General features: G+C 38.6%; 1 long non-coding RNA gene across 1 annotated transcript in view; it reads left to right on the top strand.

Moving 5' to 3' along the window:
- Positions 1–13,820, top strand: part of LOC125283702 (uncharacterized) — a 407,951-nt gene that overhangs the window by 169,027 nt on the left and 225,104 nt on the right. Inside the window, exon 2 of the long non-coding RNA XR_007191697.2 lies at positions 1,871–1,931. This is a non-coding gene — a long non-coding RNA (uncharacterized LOC125283702). The remainder of the gene's footprint in view (positions 1–1,870; positions 1,932–13,820) is intronic.

Here is a 13,820-nt window from a genome sequence, read left to right as displayed (position 1 = left end):
CTTCCCTTCCCCTATGTCCAGTCAAATCTTACAGAAGTATCGAAGGAAGGGAATGTAAGGAAGCACTATATTTGGGACTCATGATACTTTTCCAGCTTTGAGAAGCAACTTTTAGTAGAGTGTGGAGCAAAGTGAAATTTGCAAACATCTAAAGTTTGGTTGTAAAAGGAAAGGGAAAATATAAGGAAGAAACGTAGCCAAATACATATTTTTCCCCCCAACATGGGAAATCTATGCCTGTTTGAAGATACAAAGGAAGAAACCAGTGAAGACATACTAAAAATACCAAGTGCCTTCCAAGGGAGCATGGCCCTGCCAACACCTTGTCAGAAGTGGGTTTCCCCCAATCTTGTCAGAAGTGGGTTCCCTTTCCCAAAGTAGATGGGGCTGGGTTGGATTATATGGTTCTCTGTGTTGTTCTTTTATTCCCAGGTTCTGTTTTTATCATGTAGATTAGCAGCTCTTCCTCTCAGTAGGATCTTATTTATTAAATATTGTTCTAACAGTTTGGAGTCTGTCATTTTCTTAGGAATGCTTCTAATCTTTGCTTTTACAGCAAAGGGGTTGCATTTCTAAAGACTCTGAAGCATTTATAATTTTTATGTACAAGTATTTATAATTTAGTGAAAATGTTATTTATATTAGTTTATGTCTCTTAGTTTATTTTTCTACCTATCTAGTGCATATTCCATCTATTTCTAAAGAATGATTTGAGGTGACTATTATATAATGACTACAAATTATAAATGGTTACAAATAATTATGTAGTTTACTCAGGACAGCCTAAAACTTAAAACTAGAAAATGAAAAATTCGTTACATTGGTCAAAAAAATACGCAGCAAGAGATTCTAGTATAAAACCCATCTTTGACAAGGGAATGACTCAGACAGACTTTCCTCTCAGATGATGGGATGGGGTTATCTAATTTAGCAGTTGCAGATAAGACTGACCCAGCTGAAGGTTAGGCCAGAAGAGATGAGATGTATTGCACAAGCCCATGTGCCTGATTATGACATCAGTGACTGGCTCCAGAGTTTAAATATATGGTGATGGAGGAAACAAGGATTTTGGCTAACTTTTTCAGCATCTATTGCAGTATCAACACAAGGTAAAAAGCCAAAAAAAAAAAAAAACAAACAAAAAAAAAAACAAAAAAAAACACACAAAAAAACACCTGAAGTCTGAAATACTACACAAAATAGACAAGATCGAAAAGGACAGAGGATGCAGAGTCTGAACACTAAGAATTCACCAGCGACCTGCTGGGTAGCATGTGGATTTTAATGTCACTTCAGGGCAATAAAAATGAAATGTCCCACCATCTTAAAGGGTTGGGACTTCTAATAGAATAAGCATTTGATTAATGAAACAACATGTACTATAAAGAACAAGGGATCATAAAAAAGCTGGTTTTTAACAGCCTAAGTACCTTTTGCAGCTTGAAGTCTTTTATCACCTTGTAAATCACCCCTGGAGAGGAATAACCAAAGTGAGACAAGGCAGACTTCCATTACCAGCCTGTCCACCTTGGGACCTTGGCTCTAGTTTCTCAAGCATATTGTCTTTGTGAACACTCTGTAGTACCTTGCCTTTATTACGGGGAAAGGAGGATTGGGGCATTGTGGTGGTACTGCTTTTAGTAAAGGTCTCAGAACAAAGATGCCTCTTCAGGAGGCACCTTCCTTTCCTTTGGTGTCTATTCTGAAGTCAAGTATGTCTGTGTTGGCAGAAATTAACAACCATGGGTATTAGCAAGTTAGGGCATCCAAATCTTATGGCTTAAAATAACAAACATTAATTTTTCCCAGGTTGGTATGTGGGTTGGGTGCAGTGCAGCTTACATCTGTTCCATGTGTCTTTCATTTCCAGGTGGAAGGGCAGTGGCACGAGGGCATGCTTTTCTCAGGGTGCAGGCAAGGAGCACAGGAAGGTGAGTCAAAACCTCCCAGCTCATGTGTAGCCTCTGGCTGGATGTGCTATACCGTGAGTCTGCTCATGTGCCATTGGCCAAACAAGTGATATGGCTAAGCTCAAAGTCAGTGGAGGGAGGAAGTGTATCTGTCCACAGGAAATTCTGGCCAGGTTGAGGAGAGAAGGATGAATTGGGATCACATCATCCCATTGACCATGCTGTGAATTATGCAGGTAGGTTGGTCACATGGGCACTTAACTGGAGAACCTGGATGCTAATTGATGATCTCTGAGATCAAAGTAGGTATTCTAGTTGAAGGAGATAGATGCTCTGCGTGTAATGTACCTTATTAAAATGTCAGGAAAGGACCCTGACGTTCAGAACTTTTGACGCATTTAGATTTATAGCCTGGCCTCAAGCATGTTCTCGGCAAAAGTGCCACTGACTCTAGGACCTGTGCTGAGCACGTTATGCACATGATTTCACTGAGTTGTCAAATGATCATGTATGGTGGTAGTTACTGTCCCAGTTTTTTTTGTGGGAAGGAACTGAAGCTTAGAAGCCAAGTTCCACAAAGGACATCGTGACGGGAAGTCCAGAGCTGGGATTTGAACCCATGTCTGTCTGATCCCAAATTACTATGTGACGTTGAATGAATGTCTCAGGATAAAACTCAGTGAGAAACTGAATATTTATGAAAATATTATTTGTGAATATATATATATATATATATATATATACATATATGTGAATATTTGTTCCATGTTCATATTTTTTATATCAGCAGTTCCATTTCAAGAGATTTAGCTTAAGGAGGATGAATTAGGTATAAAAAAAGATATTCAAAGTGTGAATATTAAAGTAAACTGTGGATTTGTGTGATTATGATGGATGAGTGTAGGCTTCTGGATTGTCACAAGTACACCACTGCAGTGTGGGGTGTGGACAGTGGGGAGGGCGGTGCATGTGTGGGGACAGGGAGTATATAGGGACTCTCTGTACTTTCCACTCAATTTTGCTGTGAACCTAAAACTGCTCTAAAAAACAAAATTTATTAATGAATTTAAAAAAGTAGGAGAGTGCCATTATCCACAGAGGGAAGATGCTATTTGTAGAAGCATGCTGGTGGCATTACTATCTCTCATGGAGAAAAACCTAAAGGGTTAAGCACAAGGGATTTGTTAAGTAATTTGATACATATGTAGGCAGCCATAAAATTACTGTTTAGAAAAATATTTAATGACATTGCAAGTGTACGCAGTAAGACTATAAAATAATATACATCGTGTGACCTCAAATTTATGGAAAGAATACTCATTTATGAATAGTGAATAATTCTGATAATCTGTCTTTACATAACCTGCCTCTGCACACCCACCAAATTGTGAAATGAACATAGTTTGCTTTTGTAATTAGAAACTACACTTTCACCAGCCCACACTACCTCAGAATGACCTTGCAGCTAGACTCACTCTGAGAAAATCCCACTTTCGTCGGTGGTCAGTGGGTACTACAGGGTACACAGACCTTTAGCAGCAGTGCTTTCTATAGGACCCAATTGGGGATCCAGGTGTAATGGGTATACAAGAGGCAAATGGTCTTGTGAGAATATCCTTGCCCTAGAATGGTGATTATTTCTTATTCTGTTTTATAGCTTTGACATACTTTATTATTATTATTATTACTATTACAATTATCCTTTTGTGGTAAAACACATGTAACATAAAACTCACTGTCTTAACCATTTTTAAATGTACAATTCAGTGGTATTAAGTGCATTCATTGCTATGCAACCATCACCAGACATACTTTATTTTAAAGCTTATTGTTTATGCTGCTTATAGAAGTAATACATATTCTTCATAGTAAGTTTAGAAAACAGAAAATTTTAATGATAAAAATAACCTAATTTCCATCTCTTAGACATATTAGTTTTAAAATTTGAGTTTATATCCCATGTGGATAGTTATGCATATATTCATAGCCATATACACATACATGTCTATATATATACATGCACACACGTGATGTTTTACTTAGATTAATGACAGTGAATGAATAATTTTATCAAGTCTTTTGTCCCCAGGCCCCTGGTTTGAGTTAAAACTTAGGTGAGGCAGCAGGAACATGAGTTCGCTTTAGGGTACTGTGGTACTTAGGTAACAGTTATAATTGTTTTTGGTTTTAAATGGGAAAGGCCTTTCAAAGACAGGTACCAGTGGCTCTAAGAAAAAAGGTTTGAGATTAAGTAGCTAGTATGTTTGGCCAAAAATGATAAAAAAAAAATAAATAAATAAATAACCACAACCACAAAATTCTGAATACTACACCTCATTTATGTTTGTGAGGATGGGGAATGTCTTTTGCAAGACAGAACAGACAAGAAGCAAGAACTATGACTATTGACTATTTCTCAATGCTGAAAATTTCTCCAGCAGAAAAACAGAGCCTCAGGCTCTGTAATAATAATTGTACTTATGAGAGCTGACATTTACTGAGTGTATGCTATGTATATCAAACATTTTCCTACCCAAAGCATGTTTTGGGGCCATTTTGCTACAACTGACTTCTGCATTTTGTTGATTTAATCTGTTCATTAAGTTGCTTGAAAACATCACATTGTTCTAGATCTGGTTTTTCTTTTTTTATTGAAAAAGTATTTTGTAGATTAACGTATTGGGCTTTTTTTTTTTTTTGACCCATAACCTATTAGATGATCCTAAAGTCATCTAGTCTTTGTTATTATAAGTTTTTCTTATGTAAGATGGTAATATTGAGTTCATTTCCCTCAGGACTCAAATTACTTTCAATGAGCAATTTAGGGCACTATTAGTATAAAACGAGAATTTAAGTTAGAGTGAGCGGGTAATAACTGATCTCTAGAATGCTTACAAACAGCTATTAACTTTTTAATACAATGCTGAAAGCTTTGCCAAGCTAATAACAAGTCACTGCATTTATGTAAATATTCTTGGGGCTGACCCATTCACAACTCTTGAGGATGCAAAACTATCACTTAAACCTCTGAAATTTTGGGAAAATGTTGTCCTGTTGTTCAAGAATTATAGATCTGTACTTATGAAATACAGACAAAAGGAGACAAAATGAATTTGACAAAGATTTTGGCATGGAGTTTTGATAGTCACATTTAATATTAATTAAAATAAGAGCTGTTAAATCCAGATAATGCGATTTTGTTGCTCTTTGCAACAAAGTTGAATAAAGGTCAGAAAATTGTTAAAATTTGAGAGCAAGAATAGTCCTTAATTTACAGATGAGGCACCAGAGGCTCAGAGAGATGAAATGTTTTGTTGAAAGTCAACAAAATGGGTGTGAGTGATTTCACTGCCTTCTGATATTCACTAGGAAGTCATTTGAAGGAGAAGTTTTGAACTTTTTTGGAAAGATCACTGTTCTCTGATATTCACCCTTATCGAAAATGCCTCCATTTGGAGAATCTATATTAACTTTCGTGGAAATGAAACTGGGGGTCTTCAGAGTCAGTGTTCCCTTTGGAGTTAACTGCAACACCTGCTTGGTAGTGCAGGTAAGTACTCTGCAAAGAAATAAGGGAGTTGGGGAAGAACAGTATTAAGAAAGAACAAGCACAATTTCCAAGAGAAAGTGAGAGGATCTGTTGCTCTTTTGTAAAGTAAAATGGATTTTATTAGTTACTATATTCACAGCGTGAAGAACAGCATCAGAAGAAAATAACTTCATTTACTGATGGATAATGACCCTTCACTAATCCATATGGTCCTGATTCTAACTGATTGAGTACCATATAATCAATGTGCTATATCACTAACCACCTCACTTTTTAAACTTGGAAGGAAAGTGAAAGTCATGACTTCAGCCCTCATCACGTTTCTCCTCATTTTTCTTGTCTTTGATAAGGAAAAAGTGTGCAACTTCCAAAAAAAAAAAAAAAATGTCCAAAACGAGTAGCTAAAATCAGTATTTTTTTAGCTCTGGTTTCATCCTCTCAGTAGAGAACACATGAGTGATATGGATGTGACTCATATATAATGCTTTCTTTTTTCCTGTTATGTAAACATTCCAAAAAGGTAGACAACATTAAAAATTGAACCCAGGAAAGACGCATCGTTATGAATTATGATTTAGCGGTAAAGTCACTGCAGGAGAAAGAGAACCTGTCTCTCTTACCCTGATGGTACTTGCGATAAAATACAGAAGGATGTGGCACCACTCTCCTTGATAAATTGAGCGCTAGAAAAGCCATGAATGTGAAATTATCTAGCACATGATAAATCTGCTGTAATAAATAAAAATCCAATAGTAAGGAGAAGTAGGAACTGCGTGAAGTAAACTTTGCTTCAAACTCTGACCAACTTTGGGCAGGATTCCTGGCTCTCTGAAGACTATATAATTAGGTTCTTTAGTTCATGATTAGCACCACAAAATCTTTGCCCGGAAACGAAAAGTCATGGAGCACGCAAGGTTCACTTTTAAAAGTATGCCCAAAGGATTTGTCAAGATAAAGGTGGAGTTGGTTGAAAATTCGTTGTTACTTTCAAATTAACAGCATGGCACAATCTTCCAACTGACACTCTGCGAGGCTGTTATACATAGGCACAAGTTGAGTCATTTAAATATGCTCTCGATTTGCCTCTGCAAAACCTGCTTTGGCCTCCAGGCAAAAATGAATATCATATTTTAAAATAATTTGCAAAATTCTAGAAAACATCATCAGAAAAGCCCAATTCTCCCCTTCATAATTAAGCTTTATCAACAAAGATATATTAGATGCCCCCAGACTAGCAGGTCATTAATGTGTTTATGACCACAAATGGAGAATTTAAATTCATTTAAATTAATTATAATAATTTTTGAACAAACGCCAGGATTCAGAATTTTGTTCATAATATTTTCTTATTGTTGAAAATGTAACTCTCCTATAGATTTAATTGACTAGGAGTTAAATTAAGTGATACTCCATCTTGTTATAAGAGGATTTCCGACACCAGGTTGAATGGATGGATCCGTACCAAGCTTACCTTCGGCTTCCTGAAGGTTGGGTCATTAAGAATGGCTAGGCCTGCAGGAACAGCACATCAGTTATGAGTAAAGGGCCATAAAAGTTCAGCAAAAAGTAGGAGAAATAAAGCACTGGTATGATATTAAGGTAAACTCTCTATTTCTTTAAAATCTTGCTCTGCATCATGTTCTTCAATGTATTATAAAAAAAAAAAGTACTGTTTTTCATAGTTTGATAAATTGCAAATGCCCTTCCTCTGGGTCTCTTTTACTCCTTCCTCATTTTCCATTGACTTTAATCTCTGCCCATCTACTGCGACAGAAATGAGCACATGCAGTCATTTCCTTCCATCCCTACTTCTGACCTTTGCTGAATCTGAGCCTGTGGGTCTTGCTCCCTATCTCAGTCCCGGGATGTGACAGGGTGAAAAATGTAAGGAAGTCAGTCTCCTTTGATTTTATTTATAAATATTTATGATATTAGGGAGAGAGAGAGAACTCCAGAGAGAACTCCAGAACACAAGATTTCTTCTCTCTCAACCCTAGGACTAGAAAATTTCCTCTGGGTAGGGTGGAATGGGCGACTGTTTGAAAGGTAGCTCTGGGAAGACAAGGTTTGCTTTCTGTCTCCCAGGGATAGCTCTGAGTCGTCTGAAAACCCTAAGAAATCTTTGTGGGGTGTAAGAGCAGAGAGATTCTACACATGGGGAGAGACTTAAAAGGGGATGAAAGGAGATGGCTGCAGAGTGAGTTTGGGCAGACGGGTCATACTAGTCATGAAGTTTCTCATGATAATGGGTGGCACTCTAAGATCAGATCCCATGTCTCCATCTATGGCATAGAAATAGTCTATAGATCAACCCTCCAGAAGCAGAAACATGGACAAAGATGTGTGACCAGTGGTGACAAGTATATATAAATGGGGATGGAGTTCCCCTACATAATGACAAACATCTCATCTGATGCTGGACCAGACAGATGATATCTAAGACCACATTGTGGTTCCCCATACCATGGTCCCCTATACCATGTTTCCCTGGAACTTAGGTATAGTTTCTAGAAAAGAGAGGGAAGCAAATTGATTGATACTAATTTTTCCCTATCCCAGTGGAATCAGATGCTCAAAACATTTTTGAGATTATAAGTTATTCCCCACATTAATGTGTAGACTGAGGTTTATTTCCACTATATACATTTTTACTTCCAATAAAGACCTTAGTGTCTATCAATATGCATACCTGACTGTTGATTGTTTATATGGGAGGCCACATAGGACATTGGAAAGAGGTTAGATAAGGTAAGCAGAAAACAATGTCTCATCCCTGTTCCATTTCTTCTCTTCTCTTGGCCTCCATTTTCTCATGTGTAAAATTAGGGATGCAGATGGGGTGATCTCTGAGTACCCTCCTTGTTCTGACAATGATTCTGGTAGTCTTTACTGTCCTATTTCCCAAATTGTGGGTTAGTGCTGCCAGATTCAGTGTTGCATATAAAACACCTATCTAGGAGATTGGCACTTAGATGGCCCATGAATATTAATTCCTGTCACCTTCTTCATGGCATTGTCTAATGACCACTCTCAAATTCAAAGGTGTGGATCCGAAGATCTAATTTGCATGAAGCACCATTATTTTCTCCCTTCTCTAAGTTTTAAGTGCACATCCTGTTCTGAAGAAGCCACACAATGGACTGATTTTTCAGCATATTTGTTTCCAAAGACACCTCTTCTGCAGTTCTTTATCTGTGCTTCAAGGGCTTCTCTCCACTCTGAGCAGGAGTGGTGGTTCAAGGACTTGGATGGTGGCTAAGAAGGTCTGCTTTCCCACTGGTGATTCAAAAAAAGAAGATTAATGATGGACACAGAGTGGCACTTGCTTGACCTGGACTCATTACTGGACTGAGATGGGGCTTTTGGCAGTTCTATCGAGATCAGTCCAGCTCTCCATGTCCTGTGCTCTTTATTTGGGCACCCAAGCCTTTGGCCAGTGTACGGTTCCAACAGGAGGTATGAAATGGTTGAAACAGTAACCCCTGTGAGTTCACACAGATAGAGGGAGATGCCAGATCATTCTAGAGTCTGAGGTTCTCTGGGTCTCTGTTTGCAGGTGCTGTAGCATAGATAATGTGTCAACAAGGAGCATGGGATTTTTACAGTCCTGTGTTCCTTCAGAGCTGCTCTGTATGTTTGAACTTTTCCATACAAGAAGCCCTCAGCCCACTACTTTCCAAGGAGACATTATTTTTAATAGGGTGTGCCTTTTAGATAACTATATGAGGGGAAGCAGGTTTTTAAAATTTTTTTTTAAGTTTTTTTTTTTTATATCGTAGCTAATATGTCTCTGCCAATATCATATCACCTCTTGTCTCACTGTGATTCTCCATACCCCTTGATCTTCCACCCAGTTTTGAAGGCAAAGGCTTTCTCATTGGCCTCTTGATCACCCTACTCTTAACCCATTTCTGGTATTTACCCGTGTACAGGGCCCTGCCCATATGCCTGGGCTAGAGTAGATACAGGCTTACAAAAATGATGTTTTGGTTTGGCTCTTTATTTCTTTGACTCAGAATTCCCTAACTAGTAGTGTCAGCTGGGTTTTCTCAAAGTATGGTCTGCAGATCACCTGCATCATAATAAACCTGGAATGCCTGCCTGTTAAACACAAGTTTGGAAGATCTCTTGATCCAGAATCTCTGGTGGGAGTTCCTAGAATCTGCACTCTTGGCAAACACCCTTGATATTTCTTACGCACATTAAAGTTTAAGAGATACCACCTACTCATCCCCTTCTACTGTTAAAATTTCACTGCTAGAAGCCATCTCAGCTTACTCATGCTTCTCTTTATAGGGCAGCCTTTTATTTTTTCACTGCCAGAAGCAGCTAGGGTCGATTTGCAGATTAGTTCACATGCCTCACTTCGGCAGGCCTGTACCAGTAAGCACACTGCTGTAATTTTACCTAATGTACCCAAGCAGCAGTCATGAACTTAACGTATTGAAGCATGCAGTTTCTTCCCATTCTCATCAAAGCACGTACATTTGCTTCCATCTGGGTGTGATCTCTGTGACCATAGCATCGCCTGTGTCTTTCTACTTGTCTCTAGCTAACAGCCCATCTGAGGAAGTGATGAGGAAGTCATCCATACATTTTAGTTGGGGTACCACATGCTTTTACCTTTTTTGAGGGGGTGGGCTGTTGTGTGGTCTGCCTCAGTGTGACTGGTGTATTTGCTGACTAAGTATTTCTCACTGATGTTCTAGCTTGAGCATTTCCTCGTCCTGCCATCAGGCCCGAAGATGCGTTCAGTGAGCTCCAATGCCATTATTGTTTGTGGTTGCTGCCGCACTCCCCGTAGGGCGCTTACCTCGCCACCTGCTCTTGTTCGTTCTTGGTACACAGCCCAGCCAGTGACACCTCTGGTTCTGAGATGCGTATTCAGAGCCTACAGTGTTATTGGGAACGAGCCTTGAGCCTGTCAGGGCCAGGGGACCTTTCTGAAAATCTAGTAAAGTCCTGTCTCAGAGAAACATTTTAAAAAGCATAAGCTAATGTACATATGATTGTTAAGGAATTATGTCCGCATACATTTATTAAAACATTTTTAAGAATATTGTGATACAGTAATGTATCTGCTTCCTTACTGATGCATAAAATAGGGACTCCTGGGTGGCTCAGTCATTAAGCATCTGCCTTTGGCTCAGGTCATGACCCCGGGGTCCTGGGATCGAGCCCCTCGTTGAACCCCACGTCGAGCTCCCTGCTCCACCAGGAGCCTCCTTCTTCCTCTCCCACTCCCCCTGCTTGTGTTCCCTCTCTCACTGGCTGTCTCTTTCTCTCTCTGTCAAGTAAATAAATAAAATCTTTAAAAAAGTAAAAGAAAAGAGAAATAGCCAGATTTTTATGATTACTATAAATTCGAACACTTGGTGATTATAAATGATATTTTGAGATATCGGTAACAGCTATACTGTAAGGCAAAGATATCTGTAATTTCCTTTGGAACAAAATTGCAAGTATTACTAATAGTACTATGGTTTACCACTTACATCTATAATTGGAGGAAATGCTATAAATTTTAGTTAGGTTAGAAAAAATAAAGATGCCTTTTCACATTTCTGCTTGTGATCCTCCTAAATGAATTTTAAGAACCCTTGATCTAGTTCAGTTTCCCCATTTTACCCAGAAATAAGGCCCTGAGACGTAAAATAAATTACCAAGATCACACAGTTCATTGTTGGCCAAGTGGGATTCAATCTTGGATCCCTCTAATCCAGGACTTTTTTTTTTTTTCCTATGCTCCATTGCTTCTGTTTACCAAATTGCAAGCTGGCCTTTTTGATGATTCTATGTTATGATTCTCCCCTAGTTCTGTTTTGTTTGTGTTTTGTTTGATTTTAGCAGTTCTGCACAATTCTCCTTTTTTGAGATGCTTTAATTTTGTCTGAATTTTGGTGCTGTATGGATACCATATTCAGTTTTTCCCACCCTAGGATATAATGATAAATTCCCTAATATCTTTTTCATTATTATCCATCAAGTCACCATGCTCTTATTTATTTAGAGGGAAGTAAACAGAATTGTAACGACTCATTGGCATGAAGAATGCTCTTCTTTTGGACAGTATGGATCTGGAGTTTACTAGATTGTACCTTAAAATTTGATCAATATATGAAACCCAGAGAGAGACCAGAAGACACTGAACAAATTAATAAAGCTGTATGTATGAAAAAGAAGTAATTTTGTCTTGTGTTGTCTGAGTGAGTCCTTGAGAGACTAGAGAAGAGGTAGAATACACTTAACATAATAGATCTCAATCTCTCAGAGACTATTTAGATCCACTTTTTTTCTGGAAGCACAATAGTTTGTGAGGGATCAGTCATATTCTGTATTACTTGAGTTTTATGCACTTGGATTCTTCCTAGTCACATTACTGTTTTTGAAACATTTTCTAGATGGTGATAATATTATATGAATCTTTAGATCTCTTTGTTTAAATACCTTTATCTTCTCAAATAGACTACATGCTTTTTGAGGTTAAGGAGCTGGTATTATATATTCCATCTCTTTGCATCCTTCACAGCCTGTATACAGATGTTTGGCTACAAGTATGTGTACACAGTATAATGGAAACAGCATCAGGTTTCTACCCAGACAGACCAGAGTATGAATTCCAGCTTTACCTCTTATGTTGGCAGATATTAACCAGCCTGTACCTTAGGCAAGTTTCCTTACCTAATAATATCTACCTATAGAGAGAGTTGTTTAGTGGGATGACAGTGTGCAGAAGGTAGTTAGAACATAATCTGGCAAATAGCAGGGATTTAAATAATAGGTGTTTGAATGAAACGCACACTACTACTAGTACTTTTAGTACTAAATAACCATTTGATTTGGTGCCTCTTACCTGCTAGTGCTCTCTCATACTTGGTGAACATAGAAATTTTGTTGCTCAATGAGGTGAAGTATGTAGAGTGGAGCAGAGCTGCGCTCATCCATACATTTTAGTAACTGTTTGTTGTGGATGTGTCATGTCTATTTGTCTTCTTGGTCTTTCAAAGGATTGCTTCCACTGAATATGGGCCACGTTTTCTCCTCAGTTTTTACAGCCCTGTTTACTAGTCAGTGAGATTGTTTATAACGCTTTCAAAAAACTAAGAAGAAAAATGATTTCAAAAGAGGGAGAATTATGTTGGTGTTTTAGGAAGCTAATATATAGCACTCATTTTTTTTCCCTTCTGGAGTTTATAATATATTGAGAGAAAAGACCCAGAAGATAGATGAAAAGAGACCAAAATTAAAAAAAAAAATCTTATGTTGGAGAATGACTCTAGTTCTGTGGTTTATTACTTCTTCTAAACCAAACTTTGCTTCCCAAACCAAACCAAACCAAAACAAAAACTGTAGGCCCTCCTCCTTCCCTTGCAGAGTTTGCTTTGACACATGGCATCTCCAAGCTCGCACATCTGTAGAAAAAAGGGAGGAAGCTGTTCTGCTGAGCACACTGTTTCTTCTCCCGCACTCAGTAGTGAGATCAGCCATTCCTTTCACAGAGGAAGGCATGCCTGAAAGAGGCAGAAAGGGCTATGCCTTCCTCTAGCTGAGTTGTCCCCAAAATGTGGTCCTTGGGCCAGAAATACCAGCATCTCCTGGGAATGTGAGAATGCAGATTCCAGGGCCTCATCCCAGACCTCTGACCGCTGTGTTGGCCCAGTACCTATGTTTAAAAAACCCTCTGGGCAATTCTGATGCGAGCCTATGTTTGAGGACTGTTGTTCGAGTTCAGTGATTCTCAACGCTGGTGGCATGTTAGCATCTCTTGGAAGATTTTAAAAACTATCCATATTTGGGCCCCCAAGGCAGAAAAACTTTATAGGTTGGTCATCTTTGGCACAGAGCCTTGGGTCCTGGTATGTTTTGAAATGTCTTCAGATGATTCTGATGTGCAGTCTGGGCTCAGGGCTACTGCACAGTCTAGCTTATCCCTGTCCACATGGGAATAGAGGCCCTGGGAAAAGGTGCATTGAAGAAAAGCTGATTGTAGCTTTGAATTCTGTGTCTTTCCATTTGGGTGTTTTCTTTCCTTCCATCTCAGACTTGGCATTTTGAACATTATGAAATCACCTAAGATTCAGCTCTTGACCAGTTCATGGGATCCAGTGACTAAAACCTTTGTGGGGTAATGCGTCCCTCAGGCTTAGGAAACTGAATGAGTTGCCATGGTGCTTGGCCAAATACCACTGACACCTCTTAACTTCTCACTTAAAATGTAAGAAAGTAGAAGAGAAACCAAGACCTCTAAGCTTGTAGGATGGGTGCATGTTTGGAAGAGCAAAAGTTCTTATTGGAGGTGTTTTGTTGGCAGTGCAATGAGAGGTTTCCTGAGGGTAATGTGGCTAACTTAATGGAGGTCT

Source organism: Ursus arctos, unplaced genomic scaffold, assembly GCF_023065955.2.
Source record: "Ursus arctos isolate Adak ecotype North America unplaced genomic scaffold, UrsArc2.0 scaffold_27, whole genome shotgun sequence".
Lineage (NCBI taxonomy): Eukaryota > Metazoa > Chordata > Mammalia > Carnivora > Ursidae > Ursus > Ursus arctos.
This window is presented reverse-complemented; position numbering and strand designations above follow the sequence as displayed.